The sequence below is a fragment of the Trachypithecus francoisi genome, unplaced genomic scaffold (genome assembly GCF_009764315.1).
Source record: "Trachypithecus francoisi isolate TF-2019V2 unplaced genomic scaffold, Tfra_2.0 Lachesis_group1, whole genome shotgun sequence".
Classification (NCBI taxonomy): Eukaryota; Metazoa; Chordata; class Mammalia; order Primates; family Cercopithecidae; genus Trachypithecus; species Trachypithecus francoisi.
Window position 1 is genome coordinate 59055346 of NW_022681454.1, and position 26185 is coordinate 59081530.

Here is a 26185-nt window from a genome sequence, read left to right on the forward strand (position 1 = left end):
CATAAAAGATTATTTTGGAGCTTCCCTGATGGGTTTTGAACTTGCATGGGGCCTGTAGCCCCTTTCTTTTGGCTGATTTATTCCTTTTAGAACAAGAATGCTTACCCAATGCCTATACCCCCATTGTATCTTGGAAGTACATAACTTGTTTTTGATTTTATAGGCTCATAGGTGGAAGGTAATTGCCTTGTCTCAGATGAGACTTTGGAATTTTGAGTTAACACAGGATTGAGTTAAGAATAAATTTCAGAGACTATTGGGAAAGCATGACTGTTTTTGCAATGGGAGGTGGACATAAAATTTGGAGGGCCAGGGGAAGAATGATATAGTTTGAATATATATCCTTGCCAAATCACATGCTGAATTGTAATCCCCAGTGTTGGAAGTGGGGCCTGGTGGGAGGTGTTTGGGTCACTGGGGGGCAGATCCCTCATGGTTTGGTGCTGTCCTTGCAATAGTGGGTGAGTTCTCAGCATATCTGTTTTTCAAAATGTCTGTGGCACCTCTCCTGACACCGTTTCTTGTTCCCATTCTCACCATGTGATATGCCTACTCCCCCTTTATCTTCCACCATGAGTAAAAGCTCCTTCAGGCCTCCCCAGAATTTGAGAAGATGGCAGAACCATGCTTTCTGTATATCCTGCAGAATTGTGAACCAATTAAACCTCTTTTCTTTATAAATTACCCTGTCTCAGGTCTTTCTTTACAGCTATGCAAGAACAACCTAACACTGACCTATAAGTGCTCCTCCCAATCCCCCTCCTCACTTCAATATACCCCACGTCTTTAGGCTGAACAAATGTATACCTTCCATATGGTGATTTATGATTTTACCTATGATTCCTGTCTCCCTAAAATATATAAACTCAAACTGTAACTGAATTACCTTGGACACACTTTTCATAAGGCTGTTCCCTGGGCCATGGCCACTAATACTGGCTCAGAATAAACTTCTTTATATATTTCATAGAATTCTTTTTGTCAACAATCTTGCAATTAATATGTCTTTTCGTAATTCTGTGTTCCTAGGCTGCAAACTTTACATGTATTTCTTAGCTTTTTCTCTCCTTCTAGTGAGTAAAGAGGACCAGAGGGAGCTGGGGTAGGATAACACCCTTCCATGAGGTGGGATAAGGCTCTGGTAAAGTATTTCTTGTGGAGAGGGGGACTTTGTTATGGAGAATGCTCTGTGCATGTTTCAAAGGGCTATGCTTTCCCTCCTCCTGCTAGGGCCAGGAGAGGCTATTTCTCACATCTTCATCATGAGAACCTGATGGATTTTCTAGAGATAAATCCCATTAAAGTGTGTTCTTCAAGACTTCTGTCACTAGTTGTTTGTTTCTCATTCTTATAGTACTCTATACTCAGCCTCCAACAATTTACCAATTTACCATTTTTTTTCTACCAGTTTTGGCTTCAGCAGCTACTGCTTCAGATAAACATATTTCAGCAGTGACTCTCAAGATTCACCCATCGGTCTGGATTTTGGGGTGGTGGTTTGCCCTGTGGCCTCAGTTTTCTGACAGATCCAAGAAAATTCATTTTATTTTTAGCTTGTTCAGCTTTTTCTTATTGTAAGAATAAGAGTAATAACTTCTAAGATCTTTACATATTGGAGCTGAAACCAAATATTTATCAAATCATTCTTTAAGTAGGAAATATATTGCTCATGAATTTCATTCTTCCTTGATTTGTTCAATCTTATTCATATATATGTGTGTGTATATATATATATAGTTCTGGGATACATGTGCAGAACATGCTGGTTTGTTACATAGGTATACATGTGCCACGGTGGTTTACTGCACCCATCAACCCATCATCTACATTGGGTATTTCTCCTAATACTAACCCTCCCCTAGCCCCCAACCCCCTGACAGGCCCTGGTGTGTGATGTTCCCCTCCCTGTGTAGTGAACTCCCATTCATAATTGCTACAAAGAGAATAAAATACCTAGGGATACAACTTATAAGGGATGTGAAGGCCCTGTTCAAGGAGAACTGCAAACAACTGCTCAAGGAAATAAGAAAGGACACAAACAAATGGAAGAATAGTCCATCCTCAGTAATAGGAAGAATAAATATCCTGAAAATTGACATATTGCCTAAAGGAATTTATAGATTCAATGCTATCCTCATCAAGCTACCACCGACTTCACAGTATTAGAATTCACAGAATTAGAAAAAAACTACTTTAAATTTCATATGGAACCAAAAAAGACACTGTATAGCCAAGACAATCCTAAGCAAAAAGAACAAAGCTGGGGGCATCACACCACCTGACTTCAAACTATACTACAAGGCTATGGTAATGAAAGCAGCATGGTACTGATACCAAAACAGATATATAGACTAATGGAACAGAACAGAGCCCTCAGAAATAATGCCATACATCTACATCTGATCTTTGACAAACCTGACACAATCAAGCAATGAGGAAAGGATTCCCTATTTAATAAATTGTGTTGGGAAAACTGGCTAACCATAGGGAGAAAACTGAAACTGGACCCCTTCCTTACAACTTATACAAAAATTAACTCAAGACAGATTAAACACTTAAACATAAGACACAAAATCATAAAAACCCTAAAAGAAAACCTAAGCAATACCATTCAGGACATAGGCATGGGCAAAAACTTCATGGCTAAAATACCAAAAGCAATGGCAACAAAATCCAAAATAGATAAATGGGATCTAATTAAACTAAAGAACTTCTCCACCGCAAAAGCAACTATCATCAGAGTGAACAGGCAACCTACAGAATGGGAGAAAATGTTTGCAATCTGTCCATCTGACAAAGGGCTAATCTCCAGAATCTATAAGGAACTTAAACAAATTTACAAGAAAAAAAAAACCAACCCCATCAAAAAGTGGGTGAAGGATATGAACAGACACTTCTCAAAAGAGGATATTTGTGCAGCCAACAAACATATGGAAAAAAGCTTATCATCCTTGGTCATTAGAGAAATGCAAATCAAAACCACAATGAGATACCATCTCACACCAGCTAGAATGGTGATCATTAAAAAGTCAGGAAACAACAGACGCTGGAGAGGATATAGAGAAATAGGAAGGCTTTTACATTGTTGGTGGGAGTGTAAATTAGTTGAACCATTGTGGAAGACATGTGGCAATTCCTCAAGGATCTAGATCCAGAAATATCATTTGACCCAGCAATCCCATTGCTGGGTATATACCCAAAGTATTATAAATTATTCTACTATAAAGACACATGCACACCTATGTTTATTGCATCACTACTCACAATAGAAAAGACTTGAAATCAACCCAAATGCCCACCAATGATAGACTGGATAAAGAAAATGTGATAATACTATGCAGCCATAAAAGAGGATGAGTTCATGTCCTTTCCAGAAACCATCATTCTCAGAAAACTAACACAGGAACAGAAAACCAAACACAGCATGTTCAATCTCATTCTTAACAGCAATCCCCAAATGATCTTGACTCATGTATTTTCCAATTTGCAAAAAATCCATCAAAAATCATTATAAGATTTAACAACTTCATAATTGAAAATCAGAAGTTTACATTTATTGAACCTCTGTCTGTGAACTTACCTTCTCTTTGGAGCCTCTCCCATATTTAAAACAGACATCTAAGAATTCAACTGGCTGATAGATTTACACAGTAAAACCAGAGATCTGAGAAAGAAAATACCCAGAGAATAAGTGTCTTGGATCTAATATATTTAACTAGAAACAAAGACAATATTAGATATGCAAAGAACCTATATAATAACTATTATTATAATCACCTAAGCACTTAGGAGTGAACACTAATTATGTCATAGATATAGTCATAGGAATGTACTGGTAAAAATATACTTGTTGGATGTTTTAGTATAAATGTGCTGGTAAAATAAACACAAACCACATAGATTTCTTTCTCTTATCTATTTTGAAAAATATGGAGATATTTAAACTTACCCCATTGTTCCTCTTTATCTCCTTGTTGAATTCTCAGTCATGCTGATATGTAAGATAGCTTGGGTAAGCACGAAGAGATCTAGTCCAACTCAGAGTCATTCCTATTTGAAATACAAACATGGAAGTAAGTATTCAATTAATGTTGACAGATCTGCTGTTCCAGGAGTTTACTTTAAGTTCTGATTTGGTGGCGGGATTGTCCTGGGAACCCCTGAAGAAATCTGAGATGAGAACAGATTCAGATCACTGTCCGAGCCAGAATCTCTGGGCTGAGCAGACAACTAATAACAGAAAAAGGAATGGGTGTTTTCAGTACAAAGAGAATTTTCAATTATGAGTGGTGTTGAACAGACTTCTCTCTTTCAGCTAAGACAGGACAAAAGAGGGTGTTCTTAAGGGGTAGAGGGCTTCCAAGACATACTCTGACAGTTAAGAATGGAGACTGAAATAGATCACAAAGAACTGGAATAGTCTCATTCTTGAAGATTTGGAGGGTGGAGGGAGGCTAGACTGATATCTATGTTTTTGTGACACTTTATGTAAAGTCTAGGTAACTTCTTGGGGTCTTGACTCTGCTAATGCGCATACGTCACTCTGCTAATGTGCATACATAACAGTGCTTCTCGCTGTTTTTAAACTTCATTTGTGAATCCCAGATTCCACACTTATTAAGTTGGAGTTGTTTAACAAGCTTGAATGATAGTTTTATCTATAGAACGGAGCTAACAGAACATACACCATAAAATACTTCTGAGATTGAAATAATTTCACATATTCAAAGTGCTGAAGATAATGCCTGGTGAATAGAAGGTACTTGAGACAAAATACGTCATTTCTCCCTGAACACAGACACACGCACATATACACACACATAGTCACACTGGCTAAGAAACAATCCTTGTCCATGACAAAGATTTCAGATAAATAGCATATCACTAATTGTTAGAAAGGGTCCTTTATTTTATTGCAAAATAAATAAAAGTTTACTGGATATGAATTTCCTCATTTGTGGAGAGTGTTGCAATGTCATGACGGCTTAAGCAATGTTTTCACGTATGCACAGTTGTTGGGTAATCATGAAGATACTTAATTATAAACACTAGCTCTTCAAAATTCAATGTGGGCAAGATCTTTGTTTTTTACAAAAGACAATTGAGCAATAAGACATAGTATTTTTTAAATGTCTAAACTTCTTTGGGGAGATATGTAATAAAGAAAATAAGAAATATTTATTTGTGTTAAATGCCATCAGATATAAATAATGTGGGAACTAATTTCACTTGTAACTGTTTATAGTTTACTACATATCCAAGCTAGAAAACAGAAATAAATAATTTGATTACTCCTTTATTTAGTTTTTGTTTATTCATAAGCATAACATCTTTCTTCATTTTGGTTCTTGAGTTGATATCAATTGCATATTGTAAATGCTGTAAAATAAACTTTATGAGCCTGAGCTTAAGTTTTTCTTTAGAATTTTTTTCAGAAACTATAAATGTTGCAACATTTTTGGAACAGCTGCATATCTGATGTCTTATTTTTTCAAGGACACAGCTAAGTTATTAAATAGATTAAACAAAGTCCCAAGAAGACCCTTGAAAGCACACATAATAATAATCTGAGAAAACATCTGAAAGATTCAGTAATTCTGTAGTTATCTATAAAACTACAAGTCAACTAGTATTTGCTTTAAATACTCATAAAATTATTTATTCACTTAAACCTTAGTCACAGAGTATATGATAATATTACTGGCATTGAAATATAACAAATTTTACAAACAAATCCTTCCATTCACAGAGCTGTTATTTTTTTCATTATTTTAACATTCCTACTAGCTAAACTAATTCTGTTGATTCCACTGATTTGAGTGAGGGTAATTTTGCAGTAGCAAGATAAAAATATTATTGTTTGAAACAGAATGGACAGTGATCTGTTATAAGCTAAATGGTGTTTCTCCAAATTTCATATGTTAAAGTCCTAGCCCTTAGTAGCTCAGAATGTGATTGTATTTGGAGACGAAGTCTTCAAAAAAGTTATTAAGTTTAAAGGAGGTGGTTAGGGTAGGCCAGTATCCAATCTGAATGATGTCATAAGAAAAGGAAATTTGGGCATACAGAGAAATACCAGAAACATTAGAACACTCAGAGGAAAGAACAGAGCTAGAAGGTGGCTGTCCGCAAGCCAGAAAGAGAGGCCTCAGGAGAAACCAAACTGGCTGACACCTTGATCTTAGCCCTCTAGCCTGCAAAACTGAGAAAATAACCTTTTGTTGTTTAAGCTGCCTAATCTGTAGTATTTTGTTATGGCAGTTCAAGCAAAGTAATATAGATTTGATCTTTACAACCCCTTAGGAGGAAAGTAAGACTATTCTTTCTTTCTTTTTTTTGAAACAGTCTCATTCTGTTGCCCAGGCTGTGAGTGAAGTGGCATAACCTTGTCTCAGCAACCTCCACCTCCTGGGCTCAAGAGATTCTCCTGCCTTAGCCATCTGAGTAGCTGGGATTAGAGGCATGCACTACCACACCTGGTTAATTTTTTGTATTTTTAGTAGAAATGAAATTTCACCATGTTGGCAGAGCTGGTCTCAAACTCCTGGGCTCAAGTGATCCTCCTACCTTGGCCTCCCTAAAGTGCTGGGATTATAGGCATGAACCACCATGTCCAGCCGACTATGTGTATCATGTTGAAGATATGAAAGCATATTTTATAAGGATAAGTTCCTAGAACCAAGGTTGCTGGCTCAAAGATATATTGCTTCTTATATTTAAAATGTGATAATGTTTCCATTTCTTTATCAACCTGAGGGCTATATCATTAAACAGAAATAAAGCACCATTTATATAAAGAAAATTAGTCCTTTGCTTTAGGGATGACTTGTCATTATTTTGTTTGGACTTTGATTTTTTTATGATACTTTTTTGACACCTCTAATATTTAGTGTGGTTTAATTTATTTGTCTTTTATTTTACAATTTCTGTTTCCTTGTCCACACTCAAGAAGGCTTTTGCTTAAATATTACCAAAAAGAAAAAAAATTCCCTTGCCTTCTCTAATACTTTCATAGCTTCATTTTTATGTTTAAATACTTGGTTCATCTAAAATTTGCTTTAGTGCAAAGAGTAAGTAAACAGCTTATTTTTTGTATGCCTATCTCAATTTCTCAACATCATTTATGGAATAATCTATGTTCTTATGCACTTATCTGTAATGTTATCTTAGTGTTAAGACTCTATTCTATTGCTTCTTATCTTTTGATTCTGTTTTGCTTTATTAATGCAGTCTATTTCAAACATTGACCAGTTGTTGTTTTGTTATTGTTGTATAAAATCTCAAGCCTTTCCATAGAGAGAATTTACATTATCATGATGCTGAGTGTTTCTATGCAAGAGTGGAGTATATTTTCCAATAAATTCAAATGTTCTTTTATCTCCCATATTGGCATTTTAATATTTTGTTCATAGGGCTCTTACACATTTCTTATTAAATTTATTCAAAGATATTAAAAATCATTCTGTGATTACTGTTTTCCATTTTATATTTCTAATTGGTTATTGATTCTATTTAGGAATGCCATTAAATTGTATATATAATTTTTTTCAGCCATCTTACCAAAATATCATTTTGATTGTAATAGTTGAGAATAGTAGAAATTGTCTTATTTGTTCTGACAGGAGACTTGAGGCAACGTTAATATCCATGAACTAAATACTGGTTAATTAACATCGTGCATCAAGCAAGGCAGTAGTCTACAACTCTGGAATAAATGACATAGCCTTGAATGCACTGGCACTGAAAAAATCTACAAATATATAATGTTAGGTTAAAAAAAAAAACCAAAACTAGTGTTTCCAGTATGGTATGACAGTCCCTTGTTCAAAGCAGTTACCCAGGGAGTCTCAAAGGCACTAGGCATACAATATCATTTTCATTGTGCTTGGAGACCACAATCCTCAGGAATGGTAGAAAACACAAATGATATTATCAAAAGTCACCTCAGAAAACTGTCTAAAGAGATTCATCTCCCCTGGATTACTTTTCTTTCCATGGCATTAGTATGTGTTAGAAATACCACTTCGAAGCTGGGTTTAAGTTCCTTCAAAATGATGTATACATGGCCTTTTCTCACCAATGGTTTCTTGCTAAACCAACAAGTCCCTGATTTGATTAGACATGTAACTTCTTTGGCCCATTTCCAACAGGAACTGAAACAACTGTCGGAGGTGCAATCCCATGAACTAGAATCACCTCTATTCAACCCAGGGGACCTAGTACTGGCAAAGGCTCTTCCTTCCTTTTCTCTCTCTGTAGGCCTACATTGGGAGGGGCCTTCAACTGTGCTTCTTTCTACTCCTACATCAGTAAAGTTCACTGGAATAGATTCTTGGACTAATTATACTTGAATAAAGTCTGGGAAACTGATAGAATTACCTCTGTTGACACAGAAGAGCACCCGAAGCAACAGTGTGAAGAAATCAAAGACGTCAAGCTAAAAATCACAAATCATAAGTGTCAATAATTAACCTTCAATGGATATCCTCTTTATAGTCTCACCTATGCTTGCTGTACTCACCTGTATTCTGTTCCTCACCGTAAGGCATCTTTGCCAAGGACCCCTTAATACTGAATGTCCCTGCGATTATCTACCCTCCTAAACAGCTATCTCTCCTCTAAAGTTTAATTGCCTTCCCCCATACAATATTTAATTTCCTTCACTGGGGTGAACTATCTGTGGCCACCACATTGTTTTCAGAATGATTAGTCTATTTTACTTCTTATTTCTGTTATCATTGGCAATAGAGCTTTTCCTTTTAGCTCCTCTTTGTATACTACACATATTTGGTCCATGCATATTTAACCTCCTTGTAAAATGTGTTTATTTTCACCTAGAGACCCATCAAACTCCAATGGTCATGCAAATGGAGCCACGGGCAATGGTTCCCATTACCTGGGAAACACTTAGGCCTCTGAGAGACCTGACTGCCATTTTCACAAAACAATGCACCCTGTCAGCATGAAGCAGTTAAGAGCCGTTACTGTCTGTATCCTAACAGCAGTTAGATGTACCTCTTCAGAGAGGGGATTATAGCAAAAAGGCAGACAAATTCCTAGGCAGATAGGGACAGGTTCCTGGTGAAGGCCCACCTTCAAGCCATAGACAGCCTGAAGCCTGAAAACCCAGCTACCAGTTCTGGGTAGAGTCCACGACCAGAGTGAGAATACCCTCAACGCATTTTAGTCGGTCCAATGGTGCTTTTTCCATGCCTCCCCATGGACCAGTCAGAATGCACTCCCCTCTTCTGAGCCAATGAAAACCCTGAACTCAGCCATACATTGGATTACTCACTTTCTGGGCCCCCTCTCAGGCAGATGACTCCTCTCCTTTGGGTCCCCTCTCCACTGACAGCTTTCCTTCTGTTGCTCAATAAAATTCTCCACGCTGCTTACTCTCCAGTGTCTGCGTACCTAATTCCTCTTGGTTGCAGGACAAGAATCCAGAACTCACTGCCCTGTGGGCAGTGGGAATAAATGAGATACAACACAAATGAACTGTAAAACGAACGATCTGTAACACACCCCCGTTTGCCATGTTGCAAGCGGCAGGAACGAGAGGGAGCTTTTGTGGCCCAGACCTCAGGACTCCCCGGGTGAGAGCCATAACACCCCTTGGAGCTCCACAGTTGCTTGCCACTCCGAGTTTTTGGGGACCACCGCGTCCCCCTCATCCAGACACCGGTGCCCAAGGTGGAAGCCAGTTGCGACATGCCTGGACCAATCGCAGGCCGAGTGCAGAGCTGCAGTGGGAGCAGGTTCTGGGCCGGTAGCGCTAGCTGAGTGTAGCCCACTGGGTTGAGTGGGCAGAACAAGCCCTGTGGTCATGAGCGAAGCCGGGGCAGAGGCGCCACTGGCTATGGAGATTTCCAGCTGGCAAAGTACCCCCAAAAAACTCCTGTAACACAGTAACCGCTCCCTCCAGTTGGTGGAGACACAGGGAAGAAAAGAAGCTGCTTGTGTGCCATTCCCTCCGCATGCTGAACAACAGAACCCGTGTCACTAGTTTATGTGTAGAAAATCTCTGAAGTGACACAAAATAATTTTTACCTCTGAAAAGTAGAACTAGTGGTTAGGGAACAATAATGGAAGGAAGTACTACTATTCTCTGAATACCCTTTTTATTAATCTTTATATCATGTTCATATACGATCTATTACAAGGTAATTGTTTTTTTCTTTTTTGAAACAGTCTCACTCTGTCACCCAGGCTGGAGTGCGGTGGCAAGATTTCAGCCCACTGCAACCTCCACCTCCCGGGTTCAAGTGATTCTTGTGCCTCTGCCTCTCAAGTAGCCAGGATTACAGATATGCACCACCACACCTGGATAATTTTCATATGTTTAGTAGAGATGAGCTCTTGCCATGTTGGCCAGGCTCGTCTCAAACTCCTAGGTTCAAGTGATCTACCTGCCTCAGCCTCCCGAAGTGCTTGGATTACAGATGTAAGCCACTGTGCCGGGCTCTGTTTTCTCAGAAGCTTAACAAGCATACAATTTTGAAAATTAAGCTTAATAATAATATTCTAACTTTACCTGAACTCCAAGCATTTTATATACCTGTACTTATTAAATACATGTATTGGGCTGGTTCTAAAAGAGGAAAAGTGAGCAATAAAGTAGGATTTTATCTTGGAAATATGAATATAAAGTAAATATATAGTATATAAATTATAGTATATAAATATATAAATTATTATATATAGTAAAATATATATTACTATATATAATACATAAATAAGTGACAAATGAGTCATGATAAATTTAAAAAGAACGGCCGGGCGCGGTGGCTCAAGCCTGTAATCCCAGCACTTTGGGAGGCTGAGACGGGCGGATCACGAGGTCAGGAGTTCGAGACTATCCTGGCTAACACGGTGAAACCCCGTCTCTACTAAAAAATACAAAAAGCTAGCCAGGCGAGGTGGCTGGCGCCTGTGGTCCCAGCTACTCGGGAGGCTGAGGCGGGAGAATGGCATAAGCCCGGGAGGCGGAGCTTGCAGTGAGCTGAGATCCGGCCACTGCAGTCCAGCCGGGCGACAGAGCGAGACTCCGTCTCAAAAAAAAAAAAAAAAAAAAAAAAAAAAATTAAAAAGAACTAAAATTTTCATCTTGCTATACACAGAATCTTTAAAAAATAAAATAAATCAACTTTTTTTTGTATGAATGGAAAACCTAAAGCAAAAAGAACTTGTGGTAAAGATCTCTCTGTATGAAAATATTACTTTTAAAAGTATATATTTCAAAGAGAAATATAGACTAAATAAAAATGGGGAAATGACTTGGAATAAACATTTGCAACACAAATGTTAAAGCGTTAATATTTGAAGTGTTTTCGATTTTTTTATATCTAAATAAAAAATTGTTCAACCTAATAGATAAATAAGCTATGAAGATGAACCGACATTTTATAAAACTAGAATGACTAATGTCCCATAAACAAAGGAAAATACTCAATCTTACTTGAAATAGAAGATGCAGTTAATTTTATTCCAATCTCAGATGATAGTTTTACTTGTCTTTGTTCATTATGTAACCTTGCAACATAGATATAAGAAATAATTATCACAAATGTTTCAATTTTATGATCAATATTTTTCATGGCAGTTTTAAGAGACAGGCAGCTATACTTGGGTATTTCTAGGTGAATGTCCTCCATTTTGCAATATTCACCTTAAAATCATTACAGTGCTTGGTTATGTTAATATGTTTCTATTTAATCCAAGTGTAATCTGCATTTTATAGGCCTTAACAACTTTTGAGTCACAATAACAGAAATATCTCCTGTCTTTTGCTCTTTTGCTCTTGACTGTGTAGTCACCTAAAGTTTTTCTTCCCCTTTTTCCTCCCAGGTTTCTCTCTCCCTCCCTTTCTTTCTTTACTCTTACTTTTTTTTTTTTTTGGATAAATTTTTAAAACTTAGAACAGTCCAAAGATTTATCTACTCAATATTTATATACCCACCTTGTAAATTGTAAATTTTCAATATTTGGTTCCAGTCCTTTTTAACGTATGAAATTAGATAATATGGATGGAATACCTAAACTTACATAGTATTTCTTTCTTACTATACTCTGTTCAATGTGCTTTCCATATATTCCTCATAACTCCATATGTAACTAGTATATTAAATCACCTATTAGCTAATTCTCATAATAATTTTATGAGTTAGCTTCTACTATTATCCCCATTTTATGAATGAAGAAACTTAGGTGAAGAGAGCTCACATAATTTTTCCAAGGTTCATGTATTGTAAATGGTAGCACCAAAAACCCAAGTTTGGTAGCACTGGAGTCCCTGCTTTTAGTTTCTCTCCTATTTTAAAAGTAATACATAGTACTTCTCCTTAAGACATAAATATTTAATTATATTAATAGCCAACTATATCTTTTACAGTCATTCTTAGTTTTTGTAATTTTGTAACGTGGTCTCTTTTTAGTCAATATCTTGGTTTATTTGAACAAGACAACAATTTAGCACACTGTAACGCCTTTCTAAATTCTCTCTCCAATCCTCCTTTATTATTGTTGTCTAGTGTTTAAGTTTCACATTGTTAATTTGTAAATGTTGTCACAAATTAATTTTAATTTCTACTCAATATTTATTTTGGGTACTTTACAAACATGCGTCTCTGACTTCCTTGCTCATCACTGATACTTGCATGGTATTTTTTTCTTCTGGGTTCTTGTTTCATCTTGTTGAAATATATTCATTGGCAGTCTTTTCAGTATCGTTTAGAGGTGATATGGTTTGTCTCTGTCTCCCTACCCAAATCTCATGTTGAATTGTAATTCCCAAGGTTGGGGGAAGGACCTGGTGGCGGGTGATTGGATCAAGGAAGCGGACTTCCCCCTTGCTGTTCTCATGATAGTGAGTGAATTCTCATGGGATCTGGTGGTTTAAAAGTGAGTGGCACGCCCCCTTCTCTCTCTCTCTCTCTTTCATGCCACCATGTGAAGACATGCTTGCTTCTCCTTCACCCTTCCGCCATGATTGAAACTTTCCTGAGGCCTCTCCAGATATGCCTCTTGTATAGCCTATGAAACTGTGAGTTGATTAAATCTCCTTTCTTTACAAGTTACCCAGTTTCAGGTAATTCTTTACACCAGAGTGAGAATGAACCAATACAAGAGATATTAAACTCTTAGTCTTTTGTAGATACAGAATAGTATAAGCTCTATGTTCTTTAAGTTAGACTTTGCTGGGAAGGACAATAGGAGTTTATAAGCCCTAAGGATGAGCTGAATGAGGAAACTTGAAAAATATTAGAAGAAAACTACCGTTAGTCTTTGTAAAGGTAAACCTTTGATTAAAACATAGATTATATAGATTAAAGAAAGAAAGTAAGCAAACATTAACTGGTGAATTATTACAAAATTACATTAGATTTATTATTTATTTTCTCAGACAGAATCTCACTGTGTCACTGCAGTGGGATAATTTAGGAATAAGGAGACTGAGGGGTCGAAGAGGATATGTATTATTTATTATTTAGGTGCACTGGCCCAGTCAGATTAACATCCAAAAAGACTGAGCCCCGAACATAGAGCCAGGTTATCTTTTAAGCATTTCATGGGGCATGGGGAGATCTGTGCAGGGGGAAGCATATTACACAAGTGAGAAAAAAAGACTGTTATTCAACTGAGACATGCATTACATTATTTTTTACTTTTCAAGGAAAAACATGTTTTACGACTTGAGTCTACCTGCCTAGTAACCTTGCAGCTGCACAGCTAGAGAAACAGGGTCTTCACAATATCTGGGAAAGAGAGAGAGATAAGGCTCACTAGCCACAGACAAAAAAACAGGCAGTTAATTTTTAAAGAACTCCACCTCTTTTTATTTCTCAGGGGGAATTTTTTTTTTTACATACAACTGAGTTTTTGCTTACACATTCTTTACTTTCTTTTAATTCCTGTTTCATCACCAGGCTGGAGTGTAGTGGTGCAATCACAGTTCACTGCAGCCTTGACCTGGGATCAAGCCATCCCCCATCTCACCCTTTCAGTAGCTGGGACCACAGGTGCGTGCCACCACACTCAGCTAATTTATTTAAAACAATTTTTTTTTTTTTTTTTTTTTTTTTTTAGAGATGAGGTCTCCTTTTGTTGCCCAGCTGGTCTGAAATTCCTGGTTTCAAGTGATCCTCACACCTCAGCCTCCTAAAGAGCTGAAGTTATAAGCATGAACCATTGTGGTAAGTCTTTGTTTTTTATATTATCATCATAAAGTTGAGTTTCTCTTTACATATGCTTGCTAAGAAGAATAAAATAATTTATAAATTTGATTGATTTATAATCCTGAGTCACAAAATGTTTGTTTAAAAAACTATGTTTGTTAAAATATTTTCCTAGAAAAATTAATTTAAACTCGTAAACTTTGTCTGTCATTGAAAAAATGTGAAATTAACTCATTGTATAGGCCATGGTTGAATTTTTGTAACTTCAGTTATACATAAGTGGTTTGAATTCACTTGTTAGAAATATCAAGATCCTTTGTGGCTGTGGCTGAATGTCTATTTTTTTGTTCTTACTATTAAAGGTGGTAGAATTCTATGTTAACAAGGATTTCCCCAGAGTATTTTGAATACTTTATTCCATTATATTATGGCATCTACTTTCACTGATAAGAAATCTACTGTCATTGTAATTAACTGATTTTCTTTTTTAGTAATATTTCTTTTTGTGTGTATGGCTTTGAAGTTTTTAAACTATATTTCTTAAACTAAGTTTTAAGACTATGAATACAATTTCAATTTAAAGATTTACATCCTGCTTTCATTCTGAAGGTTCTCAGCCATTATCTCTTAGATACTTCCTCTAACCTAGCCTTTCCTTCTGGAACTCATGTTGGGTTTTTTGTTTTGTTTTTTAATTTTCATGCTTTACACCTCTTTACTTTGTGACACATTCTAGCTGATTTCTTCAGATCATCTTCCATATTTCTAATCTTCTCTTCAGCTGTGCCAACTGTAGTACTTATTCTACTTACAAGATATGTTTTTAAATCCTGAAGATTGTATTTTTCAACTGTAGGATTTTTACTTGCCTATTTTATCCATATAATGCTTTTATCTTACGGGATGATTCCTTTCTTGTCTCTGAACATTTTAAGCTCCACTTTTCAGAAGGTCAGTTAGATCATAATTTCTCTAATTACTTAGGTATGAATTCCACACTAGTTGGATCTATGGACACTCTCTCCTCCGAAATTATCTGTATGTTTTTTGTAATTTTATTCATGAGGTCATCTTAAGTTGGAAATGTGTTCTCTGGAAGGTCATCACATACCATTTGCTATAGAACTTCTCAATAAGACTACGTATAACTCTGCTTAGGTGCAGTGAGGGACACTAGTTCTGACTCCTTCTTTTATTTTACACTGACATACACACTTCTTTTACACTGTGTTTTACATGTGTAAAATATGTATATTTTACACTGTCATACACACTTCTTTTATTTTACTATGCCATATGAATACTGTGATTTCAGGCCCCTGCTTCTTCTTGGTAGATACTCAAGTTCTGATTTTTGGAGTTGACTCTGTTTCTACCCACAGCCTGTGCAATTTTTTGCCATTTATTGAAATCTTGACTGTCCAGTGCAGATTTTCTGGTCTTTGATCTTAAATAGAATAGAAATTTCCTGGCTCAGGGCTTCATCTTCTCATGAGATCATAACCATCCTAAGGCATCTTGAGACTAACCATGCCCTGAGGCATTTATCTAATACAATCCCAACCACAATTCCTTTTCCCACATGATGGCTTCAACTTCAGCTCTAAGACTCTAGAATCATTCTCTTTTTGACACCTAGAGATTTCTATTTCTGTCCTTTGAGTTCAGTCACCTAGTAGCAACTTCTGACACTCAAATAGTTTTCCAGGTTAAAATGTATGCAGGAAAATGTTATAACTATGATGATATCAAAAACCACAGAAAAAGAAATTTACACAATTATGTTATGAATCCCAATGAGGGCATCAGCTTCTATTGCTCTGCTAACTAAAAAAAAAAATACAGCAAGTCTGTAATACATCGTTTTGCTGTGACAGAGTTGTGTTAGTGTTAAATGAACATTCCTGCTGAAGTGACATTGTTGAAGTTCAAGCTGTCTAATTTTATACTCCAAGGTTTTCAATAGAGCTGATTATTTGAATAGCCATCTGTAATTTTGAAAAGATGCTGTTTGAATCACATAATAAGCAGTGAACAGCAAATTATCAAAATGAGTATGCTGAAGAGAAAGAAAGGATAGCACTTTACTAGTGCCAGCACAGAAACAGGAATTGGCATCATTTGACATTTCAGAACATTTTCAGACATATCCTAAGAGGGAACATTTTCTTTCTCATACATTTCGTGAGAATGACTCTCATTTTTGTGTGGCAGTCTCTCATTAATAAAAACTCGCACATAAAGAACTTTACATGGATGACACACAGGAAAAGCCATGACACATAACTTTAGCTGGAATCATTTTTTGTGCTTCCTGTTTTATTCACGCTGCTCTTCAACAAGCTATAACAAATTTCCTACGTAAGTTTGAAGCCAAAAAATTTGTATGCCTAAATTTTACATCAACAGTCTATCCACATACTTCGAATAGGATATTTTGAAAGCAATCTGTTAGAAAATCTCTGGTGCTCAATATTTCAGATTTCCCCCCATCTTTTGAAAGCATAAAGTTTTAAAAATGGCAGAGTTAGGAGTAATAGTCTCCTTACAAAGAAAGTTATTATTTTGTTTGCTTTTCATTTCTACCATCAAAGATCTTCAACAGGGTGTGCCTATGACTAATTGGGATAAGAAAAATATATACTATTATTGAAAATATAGACTCCTAGGCACTGCTTACTGGAATTCTGATTTTCTTTATTTCTATTAAGGCCTGGAAATTTTTATTTTAATAAACACCAACTGTACATGATTACTTTTCACGTTAAATATTGAGAGCCATTGATATGAGGCTGCATGAAAGAGTATGGCAGTCAACATACCAAGAAAAGTATCCAGAGTATGCAGTTCTGCAGAGGCTCGTCGTTCCTTTATTTCAAGGCCACATTCATTTGTAGAACAACTGATACTTAGAATTCAGTGAACAGTTTTATTCTTGCTACACATAGCGAAAGCAAGTGAAATTTAACATATGTCATGTGTCTGGGGGTGGTGGCTCACACCTCTAATCCCAGTACTTTATGAGGCCAGGGTGGGAGAATCACATGAGCCCAGGAGTTCAAGACCAGTGTGGGCAATATAGGGAGACCCCATCCCTACAGAAAATTTAGAAAGTTACCAGGCATGATGACACATGCCTGTGGTCCCAGCTACATGGGAGGTTGAGGCAAGGAAATTGCTTGAACCCTAGAGGTCGAGGCTGCAGTGAACTGTGATCATGCCACTGCACTTCAGCCTGGGTAACAGAGAGAGATCCTGTCTCTTAAAAAAAGAAAGTGTGTAAGTGTGTGTATACACATTTTATGAGATATATATATAGATATACACACACATATTTTTATATATTATATATTTTATATATTATATATATATATATGTAATGGAATTTGAAATTTATAAACTGGATCCATAGAATTTCATTAAGAAAAGTCCAGGAATGCAGGCAGTTTTTCAAGGAGAGATGGCAACATAGAGGTGATTGAAATATAAATGAATTTAAAGAGTTTAGGACTACTGAGAGCTTTCATTATAAAGTAACCCTAAAATATCTGATGAGAATTGCTTACAATTTTCTCATGAATTGGCTAAGAAATACAAAAATTACTAGGGTTTGTAATTTAAGTAATCTGGTTACTAGTGTATCATTGGTAGAAGTAATCCTAAAATGAATGGTTAAAAGTACGTACAGTTAAATTCATCATTTACAAAAGTATTCACATTAGTTGCCTGAGCATTGTCTTAAACATGTTATTTGTTTTAGCCAACTTTTTTTTTTTTTTTTTTGAGACGGAGTCTTGCTCTGTCGCCCAGGCTGGAGTGCAGTGGCAGGATCTCAGCTCACTGCAAGCTCCGCCTCCCAGGTTTATGCCATTCTCCTGCCTCAGCCTCCTGAGTAGGTGGGACTACAGGCGCCCGCCACCTCGCCCGGTTAGTTTTTTGTATTTTTTAGTAGAGATGGGGTTTCACCGTGTTAGCCAGGATGGTCTTGATCTCCTGACCTCGTGATCCACCCGTCTCGGCCTCCCAAAGTGCTGGGATTACAGGCTTGAGCCACCGCGCCCGGTCTTGTTTTAGCCAACTTTTAAGCATCATTTAAAAATAAGCCATGGATTTACTGTCATTTTGTAGTTTTACTGTTTAAATTTTTTGTTGTGATGCTACTACTTTTTAATTATTATTGTTCATATAGAAAATAATTATTCAGTTTTTGATTTGAAGACTGATGAGTACCTATGCTCTTCAATACCAGCATATAAGTACAAGTTTTCAAAATCTTACTTTATTACATGCTAATTTGTTCTTATTTTATTACAGATTTCTCTAAAATAGAACAAACTACTGTAATTTTTGATTGGCTTATTTTAATTTTAACATTTATGCCAATCCATTTAGACACATTGAGAAAACTATCAAGCAAAATATTTGAAGTAAGGTCTTGGAGTCCAATTACAATGCACAATAGCTTTGATGTGGGCTATCCCATCAGAAACCTTTGTGCCATAAATTTTACCTATACGTCTAAATACTGTATCATTTCCTCAATCAATTCCAAGTACACCAAAAATTCACTTGTCCGCTTTAAAATATCTTCAGTTGTTTTACATAAAACGGTTAGCAAATCTAGGTCATCACAGACACCATCCTTATAAAAAAGGCAAATTTAATAACTACATAAAAGGCAGTAACTAAATTATTGGCTCCCATTCAATTTTAAGGTTAAACAAATTTAGATTAAACTCAATCTTTCAATTATTCATTTAATATTCAAATGAGAGTTCTATAAAGTCACCTTCTTCAGCTTGATTTCAGCTTCTGGTCATATGATAAAGGTGGGATCTCATAAAATATTCTCCAGTTAGATCCACTTTGCTATCCAAGGTGATTCTGACATTGACATTGAAAGAGGCTTTACGCCATTTTCAGTTTGGTCCTCTAATGGAGAATTGGATTCTCCATTCTACCTAGTTATTTCTCTTTTTGAAGTTGCAAAATAGACATGAGTTTCTTTCCAATGTGGCTGGTAGTTTTTAAATACACAGTGAGCCTGATGACTTTTATGAATTTATTTCTTGGATATTCTCACTAAAGAAACATCAAGATTTTGGGTCATTTGCTTCACAGCAATAAACTGATCTTTAATTAATTATCTCACTATTTTTTAAAAATTTATAAATCTGCTGTTGCTTGCCACTACTGGTTCACCAGTTGCGGTTAAAAGCCCGCCTTAACTGCTTCATTTTCAAATTCAGTGCAGTAATGGGCAATTACTTTTTTTCAACATGCCTAATGATTTCAAGTTTTTTTGAATTTTTCTCATCTTAAATACTCTCTGTATAAGATTATAAACCAAATTTCTTGTTTTAAGTAAGTAAGAATGATGTTTTAGAAAAACAGAATTTTCAGTTTGTTATCTAGAGACTTGTTGCAGAATGTTGGAACTCTTTTTGCTACGTATTCTACATGCAAAGTAAGAAAACTATTTGTTATTTACACAAGCCTGGAATATGGTAAAACTGATTTGTAGGAACCAGTGGTTTTATGTAATCAAAAATTAAAAACTGCTACTGATTTAGAAGGTTATAAACTAATGTTTGAAAAAAATCTTTCTGTAAAGGACTCATGGATGCATCTAGAAAGCATACTTTATAAACAGCATAACCGTATGGATTACTAACTGCAATGTTAATATCCAGATCCTCTAAACGTGAAAAAAAGTGCCATATTTTTTGTTATTCATTTTATGTGCAAATTTTTTAGTCTTTGAGCTTTTCATTTAAAAAATGAGTTGGGCTTATATGAAAATGCGAGACTGCATATATGTATTAAAGAACCTTTAAGGAGCAGAAATTACAGAACTTTCTACTTTAATCTTTGAGTAAACGTGATAGCCTAGGAATGTGGTTAATGTTTAAGATAATGATGAACCCTAATGGCTAATTTATCTAAAGAAGTCCAAAGCCATAGCTGGAAATTCAAAACATGGCTCAAACCAGGGCATCAGGGACTCAAACAATGTTGTTAGGAACCTGATTATCTTCCTTGTTTCTCACTGCTTCTCTCTGTGGTAGTTTCATTCTCAGGTAGCCTATTGTTCTGTAGTAGCACTGATGGGCTTTAGCAAATCTAAGATGTGATTCTGCTGATTTAACAATGCAATCTGAAAGAGAGAACTCCCCATCACTTCCCAGAGAGAGTATCAATAAAAGCCCCAGGTCTGATTTTCATTGATCTAGCCTAGGTGGAATGCATGCCACTCAGTTAATGATAGTAATACCTGTGGGCTGGGGGAAGTTCCCAAATGTTGGTGGTACCTTGAACCCAGCTGGTGCTCAGGTTCTTGACACCTTCACAAGAAAACATTCAAGGATGAGTTAGAAAATAGGGGAAGTATGGAGATTTATTTCAAAATGAAAAGTATACACTCAAGAAAGGGGAGTGTTGGTGTACTCAGAGTTGTATAGTGGAATTTGAGACTTCTGCCTTTATGGGTTTCTTTAACCAAGGAACAGAATATTAATGTATGTTCCTTGAAAAAGGTGAAGATTTATCTGAACTTTGTTGCCACCCATTTTTACACCAAATAGGTGTGTTCCTGGCACCTGTGGGTGTGTGATTTAGTATGTTAATGAGCATATAATGAGGTCCCAGGTAAAAGCAAGGTCAAATCCACCACGTTGTGTCCAGTTTTTCTTAGGCAGCGTGGACCACACCCTTTTTTTCAGGGTCTTATCAACCCCTAGCCTCTGCAGCTATTTCCACAGTTTCTTTTTGCTAGTTATGTAAAACTGCTGCCTGGAATTTTCTATTCTCTTGGACCATCCTGTATTGTTCCTGCCTCCATAGCAGTAGTACTGGAGGTAATGGAATGCTTTGATCACTTCTGGAATTAGAATTGAGGGATGCACAACTAAACCAGGTGCAATGAAGGTGAAGGAGAATGGTACTCCACAGCAAAATTGGTGTGGTTTTTGGAAGGGACATGGATGCTGGGAAGGCACAAAAACAAACAAAAAACTTCTAATTTTTACAACATGCAAATACAAACCACTGGAAGATAGATTCTAATTAGGTTTAAGGAGCAGCTGAAGGTATGCTCACCTATCAGAAGCTCTCTAGTTCCTCAAGCAAATGGACTTCAGTCTGCCCAAAGCACCGGTTTGCAGATGCACGTGTTTGCTCAGCCTACCTAGACAAGCCTAACCCCTGACAGTAGCATGTGTTAGACTCAAACTGGGGACTCTAATACCTGTATATACCAAGTTTGACTCTCTTATTTCTTATAGATTTCCTTTGTTTAATAGTTCCATTTTTTAATCAAATGTTTCATCAATTCTTAAGCAATTTCTTGCTGTAAGATCTGCAGTTTGGGCTGACATACTGCCTAATATATACTGCTGAAGGAAGCAAAACTGTTTTTCTTCCACACCATTTAAACATTTTTGAATAAAAGTAATGGTTTGCTCAGAGGGTAAAACAGAGGAGAATAAGTCTTGAGGAAAATAAGAAGAATTGGAGCTATTCATATTAGTACAGGAAGTTGATAATGTTAGGATGAAAAACATCTTTGTTAGTTGATTTAAGAAGGAAAATATAGTCATAAAGGTTTCTATTCATTTATAACTTGACAAAAAGTACAAGTAATATGATAAGAACTTGAATCCACAGTAATATGGGGCTTTGGAATTTTGTCCTTGACACTTGTTAAATTTAGGTGGAGAAATGAGGGTTATGATAACCCCCAGGTCCCAAGGTCTTGAGTGCCTAATATCAGAATATTTCAAATGTTTAATAATTATGATGAAGGTTTAGGCTGAGATACAAGGCTTATGATAATTTCAAGGTACAATCAATTCTGTTTTAATGCTTGTTTTAAACCGTGAGTTTTTTCCAACATAAAAAATAATTTGTACATAACAGGAACTTTGTGTTTGCTTAGGTATAATTTCACCAGAGAGAAATGCTAGATGATAAGGAAAACTGTTGAGCAGAGCAGCATAGGAGAGGGCACACACGTGTGTGATTCTCAAATATCTACCAGCGATCTTGGCTCATATTTGAGTTATAAACCACACTCAACCACATCTGCTGTTATAACTTTCCACCCAATTTTAAAAACCCCTCCTCCATCACTTGATAATAATTCACAAGCTAAACCCTGCCAATACCCACTTCCACAAGCAAACTGCAGCTCTTTTTAAAGATAACGTACCATGTTTATTGTACTGTTTATGTATATTTTAACCACCTAAAATGTATAAAACTGTGTTACCATTTTTAGAGTTTTTTTTTTAATACGTTACTGATGAAGCTTTTTGAGTATTGTTTCTCAAACCCCCATTTCTGAATGAGTCCTGTGGGATATCCTGCTCAATTTTTTAGTGTAATGATTTTTAGGAACATATGTCACCTTGTGACAAAACTTACCATGTTGAGTGTCAATAAGGGTTTCAATGGAGTTTTAGATGCCTTATAATTATAATAATATTTATTGAATGAGTGCTATGTTCTATGAATTTTACCTGTATTAGTTATCTGATTTAACTTAATCCGAAAATGACCCTGTGGGTGTGATTATTTTCCCCATTTTATAATGGAGGCAACTATGAATTAGAGGGATAATTTATTCTAAACCACAAAGCTAATAAACAGCTGGAATTCGAAACTCAGCTCTCTGAGAATGCAGATCCCACTTCAAACAACACTGGGCAAACTCAAGTATGGTCAAACTGTGCTAAGTGCAGCAGGACTTGTATTCAGAGAGACCAGCAGCCATGTGCTCACCTGCCTGTCACTAATTAAGACCATAAAGCCTGGGAACTGGACAGCCTTGCAGCCAAATCTAGGTTCCACCACTTACTGGGTGCATATCATGGAACAAGTTGCTTAAACTTTCTGAATTTCAGTGTCCTAATGTGAAAAATAGAATTCAATTGTAATAAAATAGCTAACATTCATTGATCACTTATTATTAACCTCAAAACAATCTATGATACAAATATTGTCCCATTTCTACAAATGACAAAACTTGGGCTTAGAAAAGTAAAAAAAAAAAAAAAAGAAAAAAAACTTGATTAAGGTAGCACAGTCAGTAGGAGTGAAGCTGGATTTCAATCTGTCTGTTAAACTCCAGACACTTGTCTTCTTAACCACTGTTGAACACAACCCCTAATAAAACCTTTCTCCTGGATGTCTCTGAGGATTGAGGGAGATACTATCTGCAAATTACTTAGCACTGTGCCCAGTCTATGATGTGAATTTAATAAATGAAGTTCATTGTTATTATTACAATTGGAACTTAGCCAAGAACATAAGTAATTATAATACAAGGCAGAATGTAAGTATTTGAAAAGTACAAAAAAAAAAAAGAGAAAGATGTCAAGGAAATTCAAAAGAAGGAGAAATGACATATGTAAATAACATCATTCTTTAAGGAGGGGGCAGCATTTGAAAAAAAGATAATATGATCTTGGCAGACAGAGGTGAGGGAGGATAATACACGTGGCAGGAACAGTAGAGACCGTAAAACACAGAGATGGATTGTGTGGCTCATTTGCAGAGCATAGAGCAGCGGTAGGCCACAGCTGATAATGTACACAGGGCGAGGGGTGATGAGAAAGACAGACCACCCGAGCCTCCCCGGAGAGGGTTTCACACTGCAGGCTGAGCAGTCTTTACTAGACATGGTGCACAATGGCGAGTCGGTGTCAGTTCTTGAGCTGGGAGGCAACATAAGCAAGCCTGTGCACTGAAAAGACAGATCTGACAAGGATTATAGCAGAGAGTGACTGAAGGTGTGGGCGGGGCAGTGCCTGAGTCACCAGATGCCACCCCTGCCGGTTTCCAGGTGAGTGTGGGTTTTCCTAATAAGCACATTCCCGGGTAACTCTTTGATCTGAGACTCCTTTATGGTTTACGAGGTTTGCAGTACAATGGGGCCCTCTACAGTCATCTTAATGATTAGACTCAGGAGAATTTAGATGAGGAAAGATGAAAAATTCAACCAAAGAAGCAAGTTTGCAGACTTAAAGGCCCATAGGTCCCTGGATTGGCAGCCTAAGCATCAGCAGCAGTTGGGTATTGAGTCATGCTCCTTCTAACCAAAGTTACAAAAGTTATAGAGTGCTGGCACAAAGAAAATAGGACCAGAGCTCTATATTTTTTATTTTTCAAAAGAGGCTAGATTTTTTAAAGTAATAAAACAGCTTGGTTTTAAACATGGGCTTGATTTAAAACAAACACCATGAAAGCTAAAAGGAATATGTCTGTGGACTAGATCTGCTTATAGACGTCACATTTCCAATGTACAACTTCCAGCCAGGAAGGGAATGTGGAGGTCATCTTCAGAGTCTAACTTCTCCACTTAACAGGCGAGGATATCATATCCAAAGGGTCCCAGTAAAGTTCAAATCACACAGCTGAACTAGAACACAGGTCATTTTAGTGCCAAACTATTGCACACATTTTGTAAAATGTTATCTTGCAATTTTTTTCCTCAGCTGGACCACCACTTACTGGACCACTACTTACTGCTTTTCTGCAAGGTGCATGTGGGGCTGAGGTAGGATTGAGGGTAATGTGGAGAGAAGGGGGTTGATGAGATTTTACTGTAGACATGAAAACCACTTGGATTCCTCACTCCTGATCTCAAAAACAACCTGAGTCAGATATGTCTCAATAAAGCTAAGAAATATTGGGAAATAGCCTATAGCCAACGGTTACAGGCTAGATTAGAATATTTCCAATTTTCTCTAGGAATACTGACTACAGGCTAGAGTAGAATATTCCCAGTATTCCAAGAGAGTACTCTAAGAGAATACTACTCATTCCTTGAGTCACAGGATAAGCCAGAGTTCCTTTACAGTATACAGTCTCTCCCCAGACTGTGCACTCAACTATGAGCAGGCACTTGACATTGATCTGACCCCACCCTGAGAGTGTTATACATATCTTAATAATTTGCAGATGACAGCAGGGGAATTTTTTGGTTGATCCATGACAAATAATATTATTATTTTGTGGCCAGGCGTGGTGGCTCACGCCTGTAATCCAGCACTTTGGGAGGCTGAGGTGGGCAGATCACAAGGTCAAGAAGAGATCGAGACACCATCCCGGCCAACATGGTGAAACCCCGTCTCTACTAAAAATACAAAAATTAGCTGGGCATGGTGGCACATGCCTGTAGTCCCAGCTACTCGGGAGGCTGAGGCAGGAGAATCGCTTGAACCCGGGAGGTGGAGGTTGCACTGAGCCAAGATTGTGCTACTGCACTCCAGCCTGGTGACAGAGTGAGACAGACTCCATCTCAAAAAAAAAAAAAAAAAAAAAAATTACCCTCTTAAAGATCAGTAATACGGCTAGTTTGACAGCTAGTTGACTGTGAACTTAACCAAATTTGAATCTAGATAACTTATGCCCCAACAATATCTGAGACATAAAAATGACAAAGAAAGGCCATGAGGTGTTTAGTTAAGACCTGACTGAACAATTCAGCTCTCCTTATTACCATATAATCACATTTCTTTCTTTTTTTTTTTTTTTTTTTATCATACTTTAAGTTCTAGGGTACATGTGCACAACGTGCAGGTTTGTTACATACATATACATGTGCCATGTTGGTGTGCTGCACCCATTAACTTGTCATTTACATTAGGTATATCTCCTAATGCTATCCCTCCCTCCTACCCCCATCCCATGACAGGCCCCAGTGTGTGATGTTCCCCACCCTGTGTCCAAGTGTTCTCGTTGTTCAGTTCCCACCTATGAGTGAGAACATGCAGTGTTGGTTTTCTGTCTTTGCAATAGTTTGCTCAGAATGATGGTTTCCAGCTTCATCCATGTCCCTGCAAAGGACATGAACTCATCCATTTTATGGCTGCATAGTATTCCATGGTGCATATGTGCCACATTTTCTTAATCCAGTCTATCATTGATGGACATTTGGGTCGGTTCCAAGTCTTTGCTACCGTGAATAGTGCCACAATAAACATACATGTGCATGTATCTTTATAGCA

General features: G+C 36.9%; 1 long non-coding RNA gene across 1 annotated transcript in view; it reads left to right on the forward strand.

Annotated features, from left to right (window-relative positions):
* Positions 1 to 14091: 14091 nt before the first annotated feature.
* LOC117085485 overlaps positions 14092 to 26185 on the forward strand; it is a 96182-nt gene continuing 84088 nt past the window's right edge. Inside the window, exon 1 of the long non-coding RNA XR_004437972.1 lies at positions 14092 to 14192. This is a non-coding gene — a long non-coding RNA (uncharacterized LOC117085485). The remainder of the gene's footprint in view (positions 14193 to 26185) is intronic.